Here is a 19,055-nt window from a genome sequence, read left to right on the forward strand (position 1 = left end):
AGAGGTATCTGACATCTGAGCCTTTAAAACCAGCTGACTTAGGCTCCAGCCGTAGCACTTCCAGACACCTCAAAACCTTTTCATCTGTTTGCACATGGAACAAAATAAAAAAGGGAATTTATCCCAAATATTGGAGCCATGGAAACCCCTATGGCATACTTGCCCAAACAATTGGACCCTTTAGCCACAGAATGACCCCCTTGTCTAAGAGCTATATTGGGAACTACTAGTCTAATGAAAGAAAGCAAACAAGTTAACCCTGGGCACCCCAACTGGTTGAGGCCCTCCTCTGAGGAATGCCAGAATGCTATCTAATGCCTGTGTGACCCAGTACCGGGCCTTACTCTTGGACCACCCTTGTGTTCTATTTGAGAAACCCAGGGACATCATCCTGCTACCCTCTTTTCTCATGATGACCTACTGGTGCTCATCCACGACTGTCTACAGATGACACTCCTTGAAAAATCTCAATGCAGTGTCTATGTGGGTGGGAGCAGTTTCATGAAAGATGAAACCAGGTATGTGGGTTTTTTCAGTAGTTACTTTAATTGAAATGATTAGGGCCCAAGCCTTAGGCCAGGTTCCTTAAGCCAGGGAGCAGAGGTAATCGATCTGACCCAGGCTGTCAGATGGGGAAAAGGAAAGTTCACCACCATGTAGACATTGAATACCCTTACTACCATGCACATCCATGACATGTAGAGAGAGGGTTTCTCAGTGCTGGGGAGGGACATTAAAAACAAACAGAAAATCTTGGCCCTCCTATAGGCTTCCCCTTTGAGATGCTATGATCTACTACAAGGATATTTAAAAAGAAAAAAGTGAAGAAAAAAAAATGTCTGCCAGTGGGGAACAGGGAAATCCTAGGTACTCAAACACTTTGCCACAGGAAAAGAAGCTTTTTTTTAAAAAGACTTGTTCTGCCTGCATGTATGCCTATGCACCAGAAGAGGGCACCAGATATTACTATAGATGGTTGTGACCCACTGTATGGTTGCTGGGAATTGAACTCAGGACTTTTGGAAGAGCAACCAGTGCTCTTAACCACTGAGCCATCTCTCCATCTCGGAAAAGACATTCAGAATAAATATTTTCTCGTCTTGATTCCCAGTCCTTTGGATCCTACAAATGATCTCTTACCCATACCAAAACCCAAACAACTTCACCTAACACACCTGGAGCCACAGTCCTGCTTCTACTGTCCAGCAAGCTGGGGGATTCTCACCCCTATTTTCCACTCTTGGAAAGCCTCACCATTGAGTTAATCATTCCCAGCCTGGGACCAGCCAGGATTGCTGGTTATGCATGCAGCCTTGATCCCCATAGGGTAGAAAGTAACCAGACAGCCTCCTGACACACAAAATTCATTGTGACTGGACAGCCCAAATTAACATTAGAGGACTTGCAAGGGCCTAGATCTTGTCTAATATCCAAAACCTTTAACCTAGGCACTTCCCCTTATTCTGCTGCCTGCTGTTCTGCCTTGTGGGTTAAATCATCTGAACAACAGCATTGTTACCTGAGACTACGTGGTGAGCCTGTACTAATGTTTTGACTAAATGTGTCTCTTGGGATGCTTTCCAAACTGAGAAACACCTTTTAGCATGATAGTACACACTCTACCCCATATATGACTATATAATGGGAAACAAGGGAATATATGTATATATATGAGTGAGGCCACAAAGAAAAATAGTGTGGTACTCCTGATCTTACTCCTTGTTATTGTCAGCATAGCATGATTGACAACCTTTATCAAGGTAGATAAAAACTTTAAAACATTACAGCCAGGCACAGTGGCCCAAGCCTGTAATCCCAGCATTTGGGGAGGCAGAGGCAGACAATCTCTGTTAGTTTGAGGGCTTAGAGGGGTGCTGCTTGCTTGCTTACTCCACTTGGTTTTACTCAGTCTGCTTTGTTATAGAGCCCGGGACCACACTCCCAAGGACGGCATCACTCACAATGGCCTGTGCCCTCCCCATCAGTATGTAATGAAGAAAGTGTGTTACGGATCTTATGGAGGCTTTTTCTCAATTAATAATCCCTCCTTTCAGATAACTCTAGTTTGTGTGCCAAGTTGACATAATACCAGCTAGCACACCATGGTAAAACAAAACAAACAAAACCCTACAAAAACAAGACAAAGACATAATTCACATAATTGGCACCTGTAGCACAATTTAGCAGAGCTAATATTTCTGGCATGAATTGTGGGGTGATGGCACTTAGGCTTTGAAGTAGTGTTTTGCAAATAGTCGGTGATTATTATCTGAAGGTTATGGAGTTGCTCTTCCTGAAGATTTCTCAGAGCCTTTTCACAATTTAGTCCTGAAACATGCCTGACAAGCCAGGAAGTCTCAGATGGCTGAGAATTGCTTAGGTAATGGGTCTTTCAAAACAACCCCTAGATTAGTTAAGACATTTTGGTATTCAGAAATTGACTTGCCACAGTGCCTTTTGTTTGACCACAAAGAGGCCTCTCATAATCATTTTGGAGTACAGTCTGTCAGGGGCTGATCCACCCTGATGCTGAGAAGTCTAAATTCCTCATGCAGTGTCTGTTTCTTCAGTCCATTTTCCCATAACACATATCTACATTTGGTGCCCAGTGTCGTGGGGCCCAGAGAAAAGAGGGGTCCAGAAACGCCAGGACTGGAGGTAAGCTATACTCACAGGATAAAGAAGACTCCAGAATTTGTCAGGCATGTGTGGAATAGCACATCTCAGGAGCAGCAACATGCGCAGTTGCTAAAATACTTGTTGAAAAGCATTAACTGTACAATTATGACAAACATTGCAGATAGAAATAGAAAGGCTCTTGAGACAAAGAATTTAAAAAGAAAAGGTTTTCCCAGTAGAAGAATGGGAAATGTTTAATGACGACCTACAAGTAGAAGGCTCTAGAAACAAGATATAGGAAGTAAAAGGCCTCTTCCCTGCAGGAATAGAGAAAAGAGAAGGAATCTTAGCATTTTCTTGTTTGTTTGCTTGATTTTTTAAAAAATATTTTTGTTTTTCCTTTATAATTAGAATAACTCTATTAGTAAAGATCCCTTTGTGGGAAATGGTTTTTGTTTTCTTCCTAGTAGCAGGAATAACTCAACATCAATTGTCCCATCATGGGGAAAATTTTTAAAACAAGCCCAATGTCTAGCACAAAACAGTTGCAGTCAGGGCATAAAGCTAAGCCAGTGCTGTTTAAATATCCAAAGGTATTAGTCATTCATTATATGAAGGAAGTTCCCTTCTCTTGATAATCCTATTAATGCTTATATGAATCTTTAATTTTCATAGTAAATAAACTGAAGGAACAGATTTTCTGTTTAGCATGGTGGCAAGCAGGCAGGCACTGGAGTGGTAGTGGAGTGCTACCCCCTGCCTGATCCATAAGCAGAGAGCCTATTTCTGACACATTTGTTGTCTGTTGTTTTTTAACTTTTTATTGGTTCTCTGTGTATTTCACTTATGCACCCCAATCCCACTTATCTACCCTTTTCCTTATATCTGCCCTTCACCCTTGCAATCTCTCCCACAACAGAGAAAAAAAAGAATCTTACTGCAGAAGCTGTAGTGTGTCACAGTGTGTCCCACAGTATATATATATATACACCCTTTGGTCCACACTTCTTTGCAAATGTTCATTGCAATGACTCCTTGAGCTGGTACGTGGACTGTGGCTTTCGCTACTCTATCAGGCTGGAGCCCACCATGAAGTCGAACAGTTTTTGAGTGGTGATTGAAGATTGAAAAATAATTAAAAAAAAACAAAACAAGCAAACATAACCCAAGACACTACACATGGAATCTGTTTGAGAGGGCTTCCAGTAAAAACTAGGCACTCAGTTTATTCCAGTCTCTTTTTATAGTCAGAGCAAAGCACTTTGATACAAAGTTCATCAAGAAGTCAAACTTGTTTACTTCTACCACCTGTCTGTGTGATCTTCACACAATCAAAAGGAAGTGAAGTTGGCAAAAACATCCTGTCTATCTCTGTCTCCAGATGAAGGCCAGGTGAAAACATGTTTTTTTGTTTTGTTTTGTTTTGTTTTTTTTGCTGAGAGCTCAATAATAAAGCATCCTAACAAACAAGTGGCTCTCCACAGGTCTCCCTTTTTGATTTTTTTAAAAATTGACCATAAAAAAATTGACCATAACTTAAGAGCTATGGAGCAGAAGATTGTGCCTGTCTTAGGTTATCTTCCTTAAAAGATATTTTTTTACCCGTCATTAGTACATGAATTCCATCATTCGTGCCCTGTCTTTGGTTGAATATTCTTCAGAAAGATCTTATCCTTCTTTGACTACCAACCTCCTCTAGGGTAGATGCTGGAGTTTAATCTTATGCAAATCAGCTTAATTATCACTGGTAGGAGACATGCTCCTAATAAGAGTAATAAGCCAAGTCCTATAACAGTCCATAAAAGTGGCTTAGAAGATGACCCCTTATCAAATTACCAAGGCTAAGAAATATTCACAGGCTGTTGAACAACCAGAACCTGTAGTTTACATTGTTGGCAAGAAACATTAAAGTTTGAATCTTGTGTAAAAATGTTAACATTTCCAAACAACAAAGCATAAGGAGAATATACATAGGCAGTTACAGGGCCTCCCAAGAGTTTCTGTAACAAGCTTTCAAATATGTGTCTCCTTAAAACTAGAATCAGATCAAAGCCTCACAGTCAGTCCTCTTTTTCTCATTCTTCCTCATACTGTTGAGAATTGTCCTGATTACCAGATCAATTGAGTCCAGTCATATTGTATCTAAGAGGTTTCTCTGCATAGCATCATCTCCTAAGAGCAGAATTAAACAAATCTGTCAGGAGCATAAGTCAACATAGCTCTCCAGTCACCATCAGGACAGAATTCACCATGGTCTGCAGCAGGAACATTCTCCTTCTGGGGAGCATCTCCTACAAATCACACCAGCCTGTCTGGATCCACCTGGCTCCTGCCTCCTGCAGAAAAACACAAACATGCCCTCTTCCCCATATTAATATGGGGTCAGGGCCCTGCCATATTCCAGTAATTAGATCATTCCATTTGGGCATAATAATCTTTGGTGTTAGGGTGCCACAATCAGCCGCAGAAAGGCCTTATATTTCCACATTAAAAATTTTTGAAATAAAGAGAGCATGATTAAGATAATTCTGTGGTGTTTGGGGGATATAACTAAGCCCTTTTTATTTTTTTGCAATTGGTTCTTAAGAGATCCATAGGCACACTCCACAATTCCTTGACCTTGAGGATTATATGGAATACCTGTTTTATGATTTATATTCATTTGCATACAAAAACACTGAAAAGCTTGAGTAATATATGCAGTACCATTATCAGTCTTTATAACAGAAGGGATACCAATAGTAGCAAAACATTTTAAGCAATGACTTATAATGTGTTTGGTGGCTTCTGCTAAGGGAGTTGCCATGATAAATCCTGAGAAAGTATCAGTTGTTATGTGAACATATTTTAGTTTTCTGAATTCTGGGATAGAGTAATGTACATTTGTTGTTTAGAATGGTTCCAACCCTAGGTTTTAAGTAAGTTAACTTTATGTTACAGATTTTAAACATATACAATGACCAATAATCTATAACCAAGACATACTGAACATGGTAAACTTAGACATTAAAGACAGACTAAACACCTTGCTATTTGTTGAATCCAATTTTTTATGACCACAGAAGCTTTGTGGCAGAATTAACCATTTGCTTTCTTACTGGAGAAACTGAGAAGCTGCCTTTTATTTTTTCCTAACTCAAATGATTTTAGCTGTTGCTTGACACTGCTCAGCAAATTTTGACTTTGATAATAAATGATCTTCTCCTGTCAAACATTTTCTTGCTAATTGCTTTCAGTCCCTGGACAGAGGGCCTCAGTAGACAAGGAGTCTAAGCGAGCTTGAGTAAAAGGTGCTGTAGGACCATATTGAGAGCATGCAGTTTTCAATTCTTTTAATTGTTTAAAAGATATAGGCGCATGGACTCTTACCATGTCCATCAGGTTGCTCTATACTTGGAAAGCCATAAAACTCACTTATATCTTCTATCTGCCTATCATCTATCTTCTAACTTGTTCTTCCTCTAATTCTGCAACCTCATCAGGATTTAAGTTATTCTCAAGATCTTCTTCTAACAAGAAATTATCATTAGGAGGAACATACGACTCTTTTGGAGGAACCGATGGTTTAATCGCATTTTGTCCCAAAGTCTCCCATCTTTCTTTCCTCTTTCTCTCTAATCCTGAAAGTTTCACTTTCTCAGTCCTGTGCTGCAAATACAGAATATTTCTAATTAAATTACATACAAAAAACATGAGGCTACTGCCTTGTCCTATTTTTCCTCTCGAATTTTACTCACTGCGCCCCTTTCTCTATGATCCGAGCTCACCAACACCTTTGGAGTCCTTCACTGCTTCCCCATATCGCAAGTCCCTGTTTGGATGCCAAACTGCTAGAGCCCACAGGCAGAGTCAAACAGTTCTTGAGTGTGGGGTGAGGATTGAATACAGTTTAAAAAAAAAAACAAAAAACGAGGCACTACACATGGGATCTGTTCGAGAGGGCTTCCAGTAGAAACTAGGCACTCAGTTTATTCCACAGTCCTTTTTTATAGTCAGAGCAAAGCACTTTGATACAATGAAGTTCATCAAGAAGTCAAACTTGTTTACCTCAACCATCTGTGTGATCCTCACACAAACAAAAGGAAGTGAACTTGGCAAAACATCCTGTCTATCCCTGTTTCCAGGTGAAGGCCAGGGTAAAAACATGTTTTTTGCTGAGAGCTCAATATTTAAGCATCCTGACAAACAAGTGGCTCTTCACACTACCAGTACTGGAACCTCATTGTAACTCCTCTTGGATATCCTGTTGTTGCCCTGTGTCATGGGGTTCCTGTGGATTTGGATCTGTAGGACTGGCCCCTTCATGTACTCAGCAGATTATCAATGGGGTAGATGTTGGGTGGGCCAATTCAAAACTCTGGATCTGGGTCTGAGAGGTATCTGAGATGGTTAGTGTTATTCCAAATAACCTGCTGCCATCATGTGTGTGGGATATAACCCACCGGCTACACTGCCAGCTGTCTCTCTCCTGGTTTCTCTCCCTCTCTTTGTTTCTCTGTCTCTTTTTCAGAGGCACACCTCCTGCTCTCTCCCCCTTCCCCCTTTCCACAATAAATTTCCTCCTTTATGCCAAATATGTTTTGAAGTGTTCTTAATATTATACCAGTCAGCCTACAGCTCTCCCGCTCCCACACTCCACCCACCCAACCCACCCCAACTCCCACTCTTACCTCCTAATCCCAATCCATGTGCATTGCAGCTGGTGAAGGTCCATGGCCCCTGGACTTGCCTTCATAAATTTTCCCTCAACATTGCTCAGGCATTTGGCCTTTTTCTTATGAATCTCAATGTGCGTACACTTTCATGGTAATACACATAGCCCCAGTGGTGGTGTTCAGCACTGCAACTTCTGCTGAGCAGAAAAGCAGATGCCAGGACAGCCTTAGAATCTGGAGCCCTGTGGGCTTAAGACTGAGCTGTTGTCCTCTGGATCCATTAGTATCTGCTCAGGCCGAGAACCATAAGCGCATGCTGTCACATCTAGCTTTAATCTCACATCATGAGGATCATTCAAAACTGTTCCCTTTCTGTGTATCCTCTTGCTAGATCAGAGAAGCCTGGTTCCCATTGTCTTTATATCCTAATTCCCAGACCAGTTTCTAGTAAAAACAACAAAAATTAAAGAAAATCCAGACTCATCCTTTGCTGCCAACCCCTTAACTCAAATAGATTTTCTTTCTTCATTCTGCTTAGCTTTTACCCCACCCTTTAGACCACCCATATGAATGGTTCTGCCCATAATTTGGGTTCCTGTACCCAGTAACACACCCAGATATTCTCTTTCAAAACTACTAGATTATTGTAAACTGTTAAAGATAATTAAGACATATTAGGTCATAGTCACTTTATAAGTGATGAAATTCTTTAGTGTGCTCAGAACTATGCTGGTAGTCATGCTAAGTATTAATATAATTAATTTAAAAGGACAAGCTTTGGCTTTTTATAGATGCTGTCAAAGGTTAAGCCTAAAAGCAACTAAGTAAAAACAAAGTTTGTTTAGGTATACGTTTTTCTCATTTATTTTATTCACTTTACATCCTTGTAGACTCTTCCCTCCTCTCTTCTCATCCCACCCTCCCTCCCTCTCAGGGGTTGGCTCTCTCTGATAGGGTGTGTCTTTGGTTGGTCCAGGCATTGGTTGGGCATTCCCTCAATCTCTGCTCTATCTTTATCCCTGCATGTCTTGTAGGCAGGGTAATGGACAGAAGGCCTGTAGAGAAAAAAGAAACTGAGGGTGTGGACATCCCTATGACAAGATGGAGACCTAAGTAAGAGTAGGCTCCTGGGAGGATATAAGAGGGACTGAAGCAGAGACTCCTAGTAGCAGTGGCCATAGAGACTGAAGAGGACATCCTCTAACTAAATTAGTCTCCTCATAAAGGGCAGGAAACACCAGACCACCCACAAAAACTTTGACCCAGAATGTTTAGGTATACTTAATAAATGGTTCCCTAGGTAAATTATGCATCCATCTAATAATGTGCTAACAACATTAGCAAAATAAGACATTTTCTTGTGTTTTATTACTAAAGCTTCATTTGTCTTTTTATACAATATAACAAAAACTTAAAAATAACATAAACAATTTTGGGATGAATTTAACATGGAAAATAGGAATAAATTGGAAGCAAGAAAATGTTTTAAAGATTTATTTTGGGTAATATGATGGCCCAAAATTACAAATATATTGGCATGTTTCTCAGATTTTCTTGGAGGACAAAAAGGGGATAAACCAAATGAATAAAGTAAGAATTAGATTTGAAAATTTTCACTTACAGTGTTTTTGATACAGCCTAAAAATCTGTTAGATCAAACTGCCTGAAAAATATAGTAATGACTAAAACCTTTAAAAAGTGCTTGCTCTTCGGAACTGTACTGCTTTTATAGTTCACAATTTTGTTTCATTTATAGTATCTGTTGGGGTTGGTCTGGTGCTAGTTATACAAATGCTAAATCTGCTCCAAGATCTTGTTAAAGTCCAGAGGAGTGCTTTCTCGCATACATCAGTTTACTGGGCAGAAGAGAAGTAGGCAGAGCTTTTGGTTCCTGGGCTTGGGGTCTCAGGTAGGGACTAGAAGGCCAGGAGGAGGAGAAGAGAAAAGAAGAAAGAAAAAAAATGGAGAGAGAGGAAATGGTCTGATGGAACAGATCCAGCCCAGACAGGATGAAGACTGGAAAGCAACTTGGAGAATGCAGTTAAGAGATAGCAAGACTAGCTTAGAAAATTAGTTTAAGTCGTACCTGCCCAGTTATTGTGCCTTAAGACTGTCTAAATAAATCAATAGGCCTCTGTCTCAATTACTGGGGAACTAGCTGGGTCACAGAAAGCCCTCAAAAATTAACAAATATTCAACAAGTATCAGTTGGTTATAAAATTTCATAATTACATGAAAAAAACATTTTCCCCCCTCAGGATTTTCTATGATTATTTCTCAGGTACTTCTACATAGCCTGTTACCCAGTAAGAAAGTCTTCTTCAGATTATAACTAACATTGTCCTGGATTTTAAAGATCCCAAATCTTAAGTTAAAAAGCCTTAAATCTTTAAAAGTTAGTGACTAAAAACAGTAAAATAAAATAAAAGTTAATGGCCATCATTTGTTAAATGGAGTTTTTGTGATGTTTACTTTTATACTTGCCCTTGGTCTGACAAATGGTGGGACTCTGGCAAGGGAACTATTTGAAGGAGGTTCACACCCTCTACTATAGATGAACTTTACACAATATAAAGGCATTATTTTATTCAATGTGAAGAAATTATACAGTATTCCAAGCTTCTAATACATAATTACTAATGAATAGACATCAGGTTGACATCTGAAACTACGGTTGTCTTTGTCTTGGAGATTCTCTGCTCTCAGGTATGTAAAGATCTGTGCTAAAATTCACTACAGGCACTCACAATGCTTCTCCCTTATGAGCTGGCTATAGAGCACAGCCCCAGGTGCTACATGGGTACTGGTGATTCCAAGGAAATGAATACTATTGTCTCACATCTGGATCTTAACCGTGTCCAATAGCTCTTTATATATTTTCTTTCTAGGACTCAAATTACAACTAAATACTAATAAGGGCCCTACTAATAAGGGTTCTAGCAAATGTTTAAAAAGTTTTAATATTAACCATGTTACAGAAAGTCCTTACTGTCCACAGGATCAAACTATTGTGGAACACCATCAAATACTTGGTGATTTTAAAAGTAAAAAGTATTATATGCACCCATCTAAATGCTCACATACTCTGCTGCATTTAGCTATGCTAACTTAAATCTTTAAAATAATGTTCACTTTAAAGGAAAATGTTTTTTCTGCTTCCCAACAGCAATTTTCCTGAAGACATAACCTAAAATAAAAGCTAACTAAACGGAAAGAGCCCAATGTTCCCGTGACATCGAGTCAAGGTTATGCTTGTGTCTTTCCAGAATGCATGAAGGTCCAGATGGTTCCTGATCTAATGCATCCAGCCAAGACACCCAGAGACCACAGGGCAAACGAGTCATCTGAAGGTAGGTGGCAAACCAACCCATCAAGAGATTAAATTGTGTGTGTGAGTGTTTATATGTGTGCAGTCTCTGCACATGCGTGCATATGCTTACAGATTCCAGAAGATGGCACAGGATCTCTTAGGGACAGTGACAGGTGGTTGTGAGCCACTCAATATGAGTTCTTGGAACCCAACTGGGGTCTTGTGTAAGAGCAGTGTTCACTCTTAAATGTCAAGCCATCTCTCCAGCCCCACTTTTCTTTCTACCTTTTTCTGTCTTTCTTGTTTGCTTTTGATGACAGGCCTCTCCCTAGAACTCAGGTGACCTTAAACTACTAAGTCTCTTGCCTCAATCTTCTCAGCTTCTGGACGCTGGGATTGCAGGCACTTCCACACCCAGCTAAATTTGAGCTTCCTATTTGTGTGTGTTAAGTATGAACTTACAAAGAATATTTACATATCATTGTGTGTGAACTCTCATGTGTCTTGCCAACTCTTAATATTTCCTTTTATTTTCCTTTAAAATTTATTATTATTGTTATTATTATTATACATTTTGGAGACAGTATACCTAGCCTAGGCTGGCCTCAAACTCCTGATTCTCTTGCCTCATTCTGAGTGCTGAGATAATAGGTGGGTGTGGACCACCATGGCTGGGCTCTTGATTTAGAGAAGCAAGTATCTCTCTGTGTCTCTGTCTCTGTGCCCTCTCTCTCCTTCTCCTTCCCTCTTCCCCCTTTCTTTCTTTCATTCTGTGTGTATGTGTGTGTGTGTGTGTGTGTGTCTGCTTCCTCCCATGTGTGGAGCTCAGAGGACAACTTCCTGGCTTGTGCTTTTCCTCCTCCGTGTGGTGCCAGGGATGGAACTTAGGCTGTCCGGCTTGACTGCAAGCAAGCCCCTTTATCTGCTGCGCCATCTCACTGCCCCATTTCTTTGCTTTAATCTCTGGCGGAGCTACCTTGTTTGTTGCTTTTTAATTCATTTTCATTTTCCCATGATTTCCCTATTGACCTACAAAGGACCTTCATGGCAGAGCTGTCTAGTTCTAGGAACAATATTAAAACAAAAACAAAAACAAACCCAGAACATTATAATCTGCCCCATTTCCTCCTTCTCGCTTGGGGGTTGGGAAACTTGACCATCCCTCCTCTTCCACATTCCCTCTCCTTTCTTCTCCTTCCCTCCCCCTCCTGTCTTTTCCCTTGATGATATTGTTAATGGGCTGGGAATGGGTCGCACACAAAGGTGTGTAAACTGAGGGCAACTGGTGGGACCAGCCGCGGTCAATTCGGGGACGATGGAGAGGGTGGGGACTGAGAGGCTACAGGTTAGAAGAAGAGAGACAGAAAACTCAGGATGGTTTCGGGAAGGCATGCAGCCAATACTGAAAGCACCATCTTTAATCCATAGCTCCTGTTTAAAGACAAAGCAAAACAGTTCACCTCAGTACAAGGACAATCAAACTTGTTTTCAGAGGACACATTCCTGTATGGCAGACATGGTCCAAGGTCTCACAGACAAGTTAAAGAAACTTGGCAAAACCGCCATCTTATTTCCGCTTCAAGGTAAGAGCTAACACATGTTTTTCACTGAATACTCTATAACAAAGCAGCTTCCCAGGCAAGCAGCTGTCCACAGCTTGAGAAAGAACCTTTGCTTCCCACAGGCAATGAACCCTTTTCTCTTTGTTTTTTATCTTAGACTCCTGTTACATTATCTGCAACAGAAAGTTTCTAGCTGTAAAATAGAAAAAGAAATCACTCAAAGCAGCAAACATTTGTCTAATCCATTTTAAGGGGGTCAGGTAATCTCAGTAGCTTATCCGTGTTGTTCTGACTCAAAGACGTTGTCTCTCTCTCCAGTCAGACAGCTTGGGTTCTCAAGATGCCATAGAAGGGTCTGGTTCCTCACCTGGCTCTGTCAGAGGCCTCAGCTGTGCCAGTGAAGCGCTCCCCCTAGCAGCCCAGTGGTGTGGTCTGCTTCCGCCAGAGCAGGGGAACCGACACGAAGTAAGGAGGACACTGACTTATCTATTTTTTTAATGTAAATCATTTAATTGAAAATTGGTAGCTGGGTCTGGTATGTTTTTCTTTTGATAAATATACCAAGAAGTGTCTGTAACTTCCCAGGGCAAGCTGGTCAAATCGGGTGGTCTGATCAGGGGATCCCCCTTCAGGGACCCACAGGTCAGTAGCATGGGAACAGAGTGTCCCTGGTCACAGCGCAACCTGTGCTCATGTCCACCTTGTAGGTGGGTCTTCTTCTCCGTGTGTGTGTGTGTGTCCCGGGGGTGCCTAAAAGCATGTCAAATCTGAGTGCTACAGGGAGGCTTCTTCACTGGGTGTTGTGAGCAGACTAGGGAACAGCCACAATGTTGCTGTTGTGACCACACACGTTCCACAGCTTCCTCAGCAGGACAGGCACAAGCTGAAGACTTGGGTGTGACATCTTAGGCAAAAGGGGGCCGAAGGCTGGGAAACAAGACCTTAGAATCACACTGGTATCCACAGCTGTGAGTTCTGGTTGCTGTAAAGAAAACAAGTTTCAAGAGCAGAGTAGAGAATAAAGTAAGACAAAGGCGCTCCCAAGTGTCAGGGCAGATCTTGTGACTCCCGAGCCATGGAGAGATGAGCTAGTGCTGTGGAGTTATCAGCTTTGCAGTTTGTGCCTGTGGAGGAAACACGACGTAAATGAATCAGCCCACTTCAGGGATCCTACACACATCACATCAATGAAGGAGAAAATGAGGAGGAAGAATGTGTCTGCCTGTACCAGCGAGTAGACAGAGTGGTAGCTGCCGATGTATTTGTACCTGACGTTGGGCCCGTCACTGTCACGGGGACAGTGAAATTTACCAGCAGGAGGGATAACCAGATCAGGACACAGGTAGCTTTGTCCTTGGGGAGTCTGTGGGGCTGAGACCTAAGGCATGGTGGCCAGTGAAAGCACAGCTGGTGCCGAGGGAAATTCCCCAGGCCGCTCCCTGGAAGTGGGAGGTAATTAGTGCCCAATGTTTCACATAAAATACTGCAGCTCAAAGACCCCTGCGCTCTGGGGAATCTAAAATCCAGAGGATATTGGCCAACACAAGATAGTTGGTTATTTGCTCTGGTGGCCTCAATCCATGTCTTCTAAAAAGAGAGTACACTTGATGAAGGACAAAGGATCCCTATTCCAGTCTGAGTGAGGATGGCCATACCATCACCACATCCAGTCACTAGTGATTGTGCCCAGCTCCAGCCTCTGGGGATAAAGAGAGGAGACACGTGGGTTCCTTTGGGTTATATGAAATAGAATTGTCCATTTCATGTCTTTTTATGATTAAATTCTTTAAAGTAACTTTACGTGTGTGGGTGTTTTGCCTGCATGTCTGTCTGTGTGCCACCAGCATGCTTTGTGCCACAGAGGTTTTGGATTTGTAGGGACTGAAGTTAAAGATGGTTGTGAGTTATCATGTGGGTTCTGGGAATTGAACCTGGACCTCTGGAAAAAGCAGCCAGTGCTCTTAAATGCTGGTGCAGTTTTTCAGTTTCCTAAAATCCTGTAAAATTTTCTTTTTGATCATGTGTTTGTCTGTGTTGGGTGTAGGCTATATGTGTGTGTGCAGACAGAGGCCAGAAGGGGTCAGTCAGAGCCCCTGGGGCTGGAGTTACAGACAGTTGGGACCCACCTGCAGTGGGCGCCGGGACATGAACTTGGGTCCACAGGGAAGAGCGATACATGGTCTTAACCCCCAGCTTCTGTCCAGCCCCTAAGAAGCTAGGGAGATTCCTCACTGGGGATTTCTCTAAAACCAATGCCTTGCAGCTCACAAAGACTGTAGTTCAGCTACAGATTAGATGCTTTCTTCTGGCCTCCATGGCCACACAAGACATATAAATTCACATACACACACTACACACCACAAACACACATATGTACACACACGTGATTTATCTTTCCATATATAACGGCGTTGTGAGTGCATTAGATTCCGCTTGACATATGGTGTTGGTTTCTTTTTTTATCACCTTGACACAAGCCAGGGCCATGTGAGAAGAGGGAGCCTAAACTGAGGCAATACCGCCACCATATTGGCCTGCGAGGCATCTTCTTGATTGCTGATTGATGCAGAAGGCCAAGCCCATTGTGGGCGGTGCTGCACCTGGCCAAGAGGTTCTGGGTTGTATTTGAAAGGAAGCTGAATGCACAAGCCCTGAGCAACAAGCCAGAAGTGGCGCTCCTCTGTGGTTCCTGCCTCTGCTCCTGCCTTCAGCTTCCTTTCATATCGACTGGTCCTCACTCACATTTTCCCGTCTGGATAACGGGGACACTGAACCCTGGGAGGTCCAGCACATCTGACTCTGAAGTCTCTGATGTAAACTACCCACGTTTGAACCAACCAGCTCTTCAGTTCCGTCTTCTCAAATCTACCACAGTCCCTACCCGAGCACAGGAGGCGGAGTCCTCCTCGGTGGGTCTCAGGCGAAGCGTAATCAAGTCAGTTACATCTCGACCTGCTCTAACTTCACTCGGAACTTCAAAACTCAGGCTCGTCCGTAGGCTCCAGAGGAGACTAATGTACGGGAAGAACCCGGAAGTACCATTTACTCACCGGAGGGCTCCGCCCCTTTGAGCGCGCACACCCGTGGGAACTCCCACAATCCTCTGGGCGCAGCTCCCGGACGGGCTGGTTCAAGTTGCTGGCCGGATCAGAGCGCTAGGCTTCAGGAGTTCTGTCCAAGGACTGTGTTTCCCAGGGGCCACCGCGCCGGAAGTGTCGTATCGACTTCCTGTTTGTTGGACACTCTCTACCGGGAAGTTCAGATTTTCCATGTGGGAGGACGAAATCCCTGGTTAGCTCTGGGCTCCACGGAGTGAGGCGGAGCCAGCGGCTGGGCGTGGGCGGGGACGGTGGGGTGGGGTGGGGTGGGCGGGTGTTGATTTTGTGTTTCTCCGTCTTTCTGTCTTTCTCCCTGCATTACCTGTGTCCCTGAGCTTGTCGCCTTCTGCTCAGGAGCGAGTTTGCGCTTTCTTTATGTTTGAGAAACGAGGTTTCCGTTTATAGAGTTGTCAGTAAAGGAAGGAGAAACGTGCACATTGACACCTCCACCGTTGTGGTCCTTAAGATTTCCCTTCTTCTTTCCACGTAGTAGTCACATAATCGTTTCAGTGACCCCTGACATCTTTCTCTACTACCTTGTAGTTAGGTTAACATTAGGCTTTCAAACTCGCATTTGCTACGTTGATTGCTATTTCGATGGCCATCAATCCCAGATATCGTTTGATCTTCAAATGCCTAATTTTCCAAGCACGGGAAGAGTGGCGATGGTAGACAGTATCTTTTCACTCGTTTGAGAGCTAGTAATTTTCATTGTGTATGTGTGTCAAATCGGTTAATATTGTCTAGATCCAGATCTGGGCGCTGCTGTGGTCGAAGGTGGACGTGTGGATCTGTGGTGCCCATGTTGGAGTCTTGGTCCTGTCCCCTTTGGCTCTCTAGGCTTGTCCTGAACCTGAGAATGACTGTAGAGCCTGTTAGAGCAGTGTCGCCATATAATAAGGGCTTGGTGTGTTTTAGTTGATGCTCTGTGTGGTCATTTTGAGTTCATTGTCTTCGGTATTCTGCAGTACAAGGCAGTGGTAGAAATAATGTGAATACTGGTTGTATATTTAAGAAAATGACTCGAAATATAGGCCTTATGGTGTACATTTTTCGTCCCAGCATTTGGGAGGCAGAAGCAGGAGAATTGTTAGGAGTTCGGCATTAGCTTGATCCACAGAACTTCCAGGCTAGCTGGACTTCACAGTGAGACCCAGTATCAAGATAACAGGGAAACAAAATGAATGTATTAATATAGAGCAGACTTAAATGCTTTTTTCAGATTTTTTTATTGTATTGTGTATACTATAGTGTTTTGGAGTCTGTATTTACTTTGGCATGACTAAATCTGTAACATTTTTGTAGTGAGTATACTTCCTGTCTACTCAGGCTTTTCAAAACTATTAATCATCGTCACCATGTTTCACAACATATTTTTCTTTTTTTTTTTTTTAAGGTTCATTTATTTATTATTTATACAGTGTTCTGCCTGCATGTTTACCTGCGAACCAAAAGAGGGCAGCAGATCTCACTATAGATGGTTGTGAGCCACCATGTGGTTGCTGGGAGTTGAACTCATGACCTTTGGGAAGAACAGCCAGTGTTGTTAACGACTGAGCCATCCCTCCAGCCCACGACATATTTCTTGAACGTCTGTTGTGTAGCTGAAATTTTGTAGTCTTTCATCAGCATATTCCCAACTCTCTTCCTTGTGGATCTGCATCTCCCACTGTCACCCATGAGGCCGCACATCCAGCCTCAGGAACTCAAACCCCTTTACTTGTTCTATGAAATAACAGTTTCAGATTCTAAGTGAGTGAGATCGTGGGTACTTGAGGTTTTGTTTGTTCAAAGACTAATTATTTTTCCTTAAAATTCTGTGTGTGGGGTTAGATGTCGCTGAGCACAGGTGCCCTCAGAGGCCACAGGCATGGGGTCGCTGCAGCTGCAGTTACAGGCATTGTGAGCTGTCAGGATACTGAACTGCTGCCCCCTGGAAAGCCGCACCAGCTTCTGAGCCGCCTCTCCTGCCCCAGCGTTGTCCTCTTGTCTTTAGTTTATTTCACTTGTTACTCTCCGAGTTCACCACATTGTAGGGAATGTTTCTTATTCCACTGTGTCCTTGCAGCTCCACTCATCTCTTGGTGGAGTGCTAATATTACATTTACAAAACTGTGTTTATTCCTCTCAGTTTCTCTCCTAACCCAGCTATCACACACATAATTGAGACCCTTTTATATTTTTATAATAATAAGATTTGCAACACAATAACTGAGTAGTTATTGCTCTGTTCTTAGCCCTTTAATGCTTAGCCTTGCTTTCCTCCCCGCATACATCCCAGAGATAATTGCCCTTTGTAGCTTTCATTGCTGACTTGTTGCTTCTGGATATCTGCCCATGGCTGAATCTCCACTTTCTCCTTAACCCCTCCTCTTCCTGGCAGGAAGTCCAGCCCTATTTTCTCCCCTGCTCAGTAACTGGCTGTAAGCTGCGTTACTGGTATATTGGGACATTGGGGAGCAGTGTCTACACAGCATGGAGACAGAAGATTTTCAGAACAAGAGTGGCAACCAGATATGGGGGGTACAGAAATCAGCATTTGAATTGCACAATAACCTTACGCCTATATTGGAGTTAGATTTCACAGCAATATAAATCATGCTAGAATGAAAGCAAGAGTGTAACTATCTCTTAGAAATGTATAAAATGCATAAATATCATGGAAATGCATACATGTGTGTGGTGGAGATGGCTCAATGGGCACAGTGCCAGAAAGCATGCAACTGTGCAAATCCGGATGCACCAGTGCATGTCTGTATCCATGGGAGGTGGAGCCAAGAGAATGCCTGAAAGGCTGGCTACCCTGGGGTATGCAGAGGCAGGAGGGAAGGAGGATAATGACAGAAAAAAAATGTATGTAAATTTTGTGGAGAGATGAAAATGTATAATTTCATAAGATTATCTCAGATGTGCTCTTGAGAGTTGGGCATAGTGGTGCTTGGCTGTAATCTCAGAATGGGAGGGAGGAAGGAATATTAGGAGTTCAGGGCCAACCTGGGATTCATAATATTCTGTCTCAAAACAAACAAACTATTAGACAAACAATCCTTAAGTGTATTGAACCAAGGGTAGACCTGTTGGGCTAGGGTGCTGCTTCCCATTTGGGTTGGGAGTGGTTGTGGACGTTCCCTGATGGTGCAGTGTCTTAGTAGTTCTGAGGGCTGTGTGTGCTGCTCAGATCTTGTGAGAAGAGGTTGAATGCCCGTGAATGCAGTGCAGAGCACAAGACAGTCCTCCCCACACCCCAGACAGAGTAATTGGGTCATCAGTGCTGAGGTTGAGGAACCCAGTTCTAGACTCAAAAGACCTAGGACACCTGAATTAATTTAAAATTTGTTGTGCAGAATATTTATAATACAGAAAGGGGAAACAGATTACGCTGACCTCCTGGGACTGCATGCTTTAGAGCAAATTATCTTCATAAAGGATCATGGTTTAATTGATGCAGTGTAGGCTGGAATCATAGATGGACCAGGGCACTCAGGAAGTGTTCCAAGGTGTGCGATTCCATTTACTAAAGTGGGTGCAGAATGCTGGACGGTGCCTGAGCATTGCAGCTGCAGCCCCTCCAGCCTTGCTGTGCTCCAGCCCTGAGTGTTGAGAGGACTTGCCATTTGGATGCTGTGACCCCGTCAGCCTTGATGGGTGGCTTCCAGTAGGAAGATGTCCTCACAGTAGGAGGAGAGGCCCAGTTCTAGGGTTGGCTGCATCTCAGGATGGGAGATGGGATCCCCTCTGCTGGCATCTCCTGGAGGAACGTCAAGGCAGACCCGCTTATGCTGTGCACTCGCACTCTGACCCCTTGTGCATT

The 19,055-nt window shown here is 42.8% G+C and overlaps 1 long non-coding RNA gene across 1 annotated transcript; it reads left to right on the forward strand.

Annotated features, from left to right (window-relative positions):
• Positions 1-10,203: 10,203 nt before the first annotated feature.
• LOC132647106 (uncharacterized) lies at positions 10,204-12,593 on the forward strand. Its single transcript, XR_009585376.1, has 3 exons — positions 10,204-10,624; positions 12,013-12,167; positions 12,465-12,593. It is a non-coding gene; the product is annotated as an uncharacterized LOC132647106 (long non-coding RNA).
• Positions 12,594-19,055: the final 6,462 nt, after the last annotated feature.

The sequence above is a fragment of the Meriones unguiculatus genome, chromosome 14 (assembly GCF_030254825.1).
Source record: "Meriones unguiculatus strain TT.TT164.6M chromosome 14, Bangor_MerUng_6.1, whole genome shotgun sequence".
NCBI classification, from domain to species: Eukaryota; Metazoa; Chordata; class Mammalia; order Rodentia; family Muridae; genus Meriones; species Meriones unguiculatus.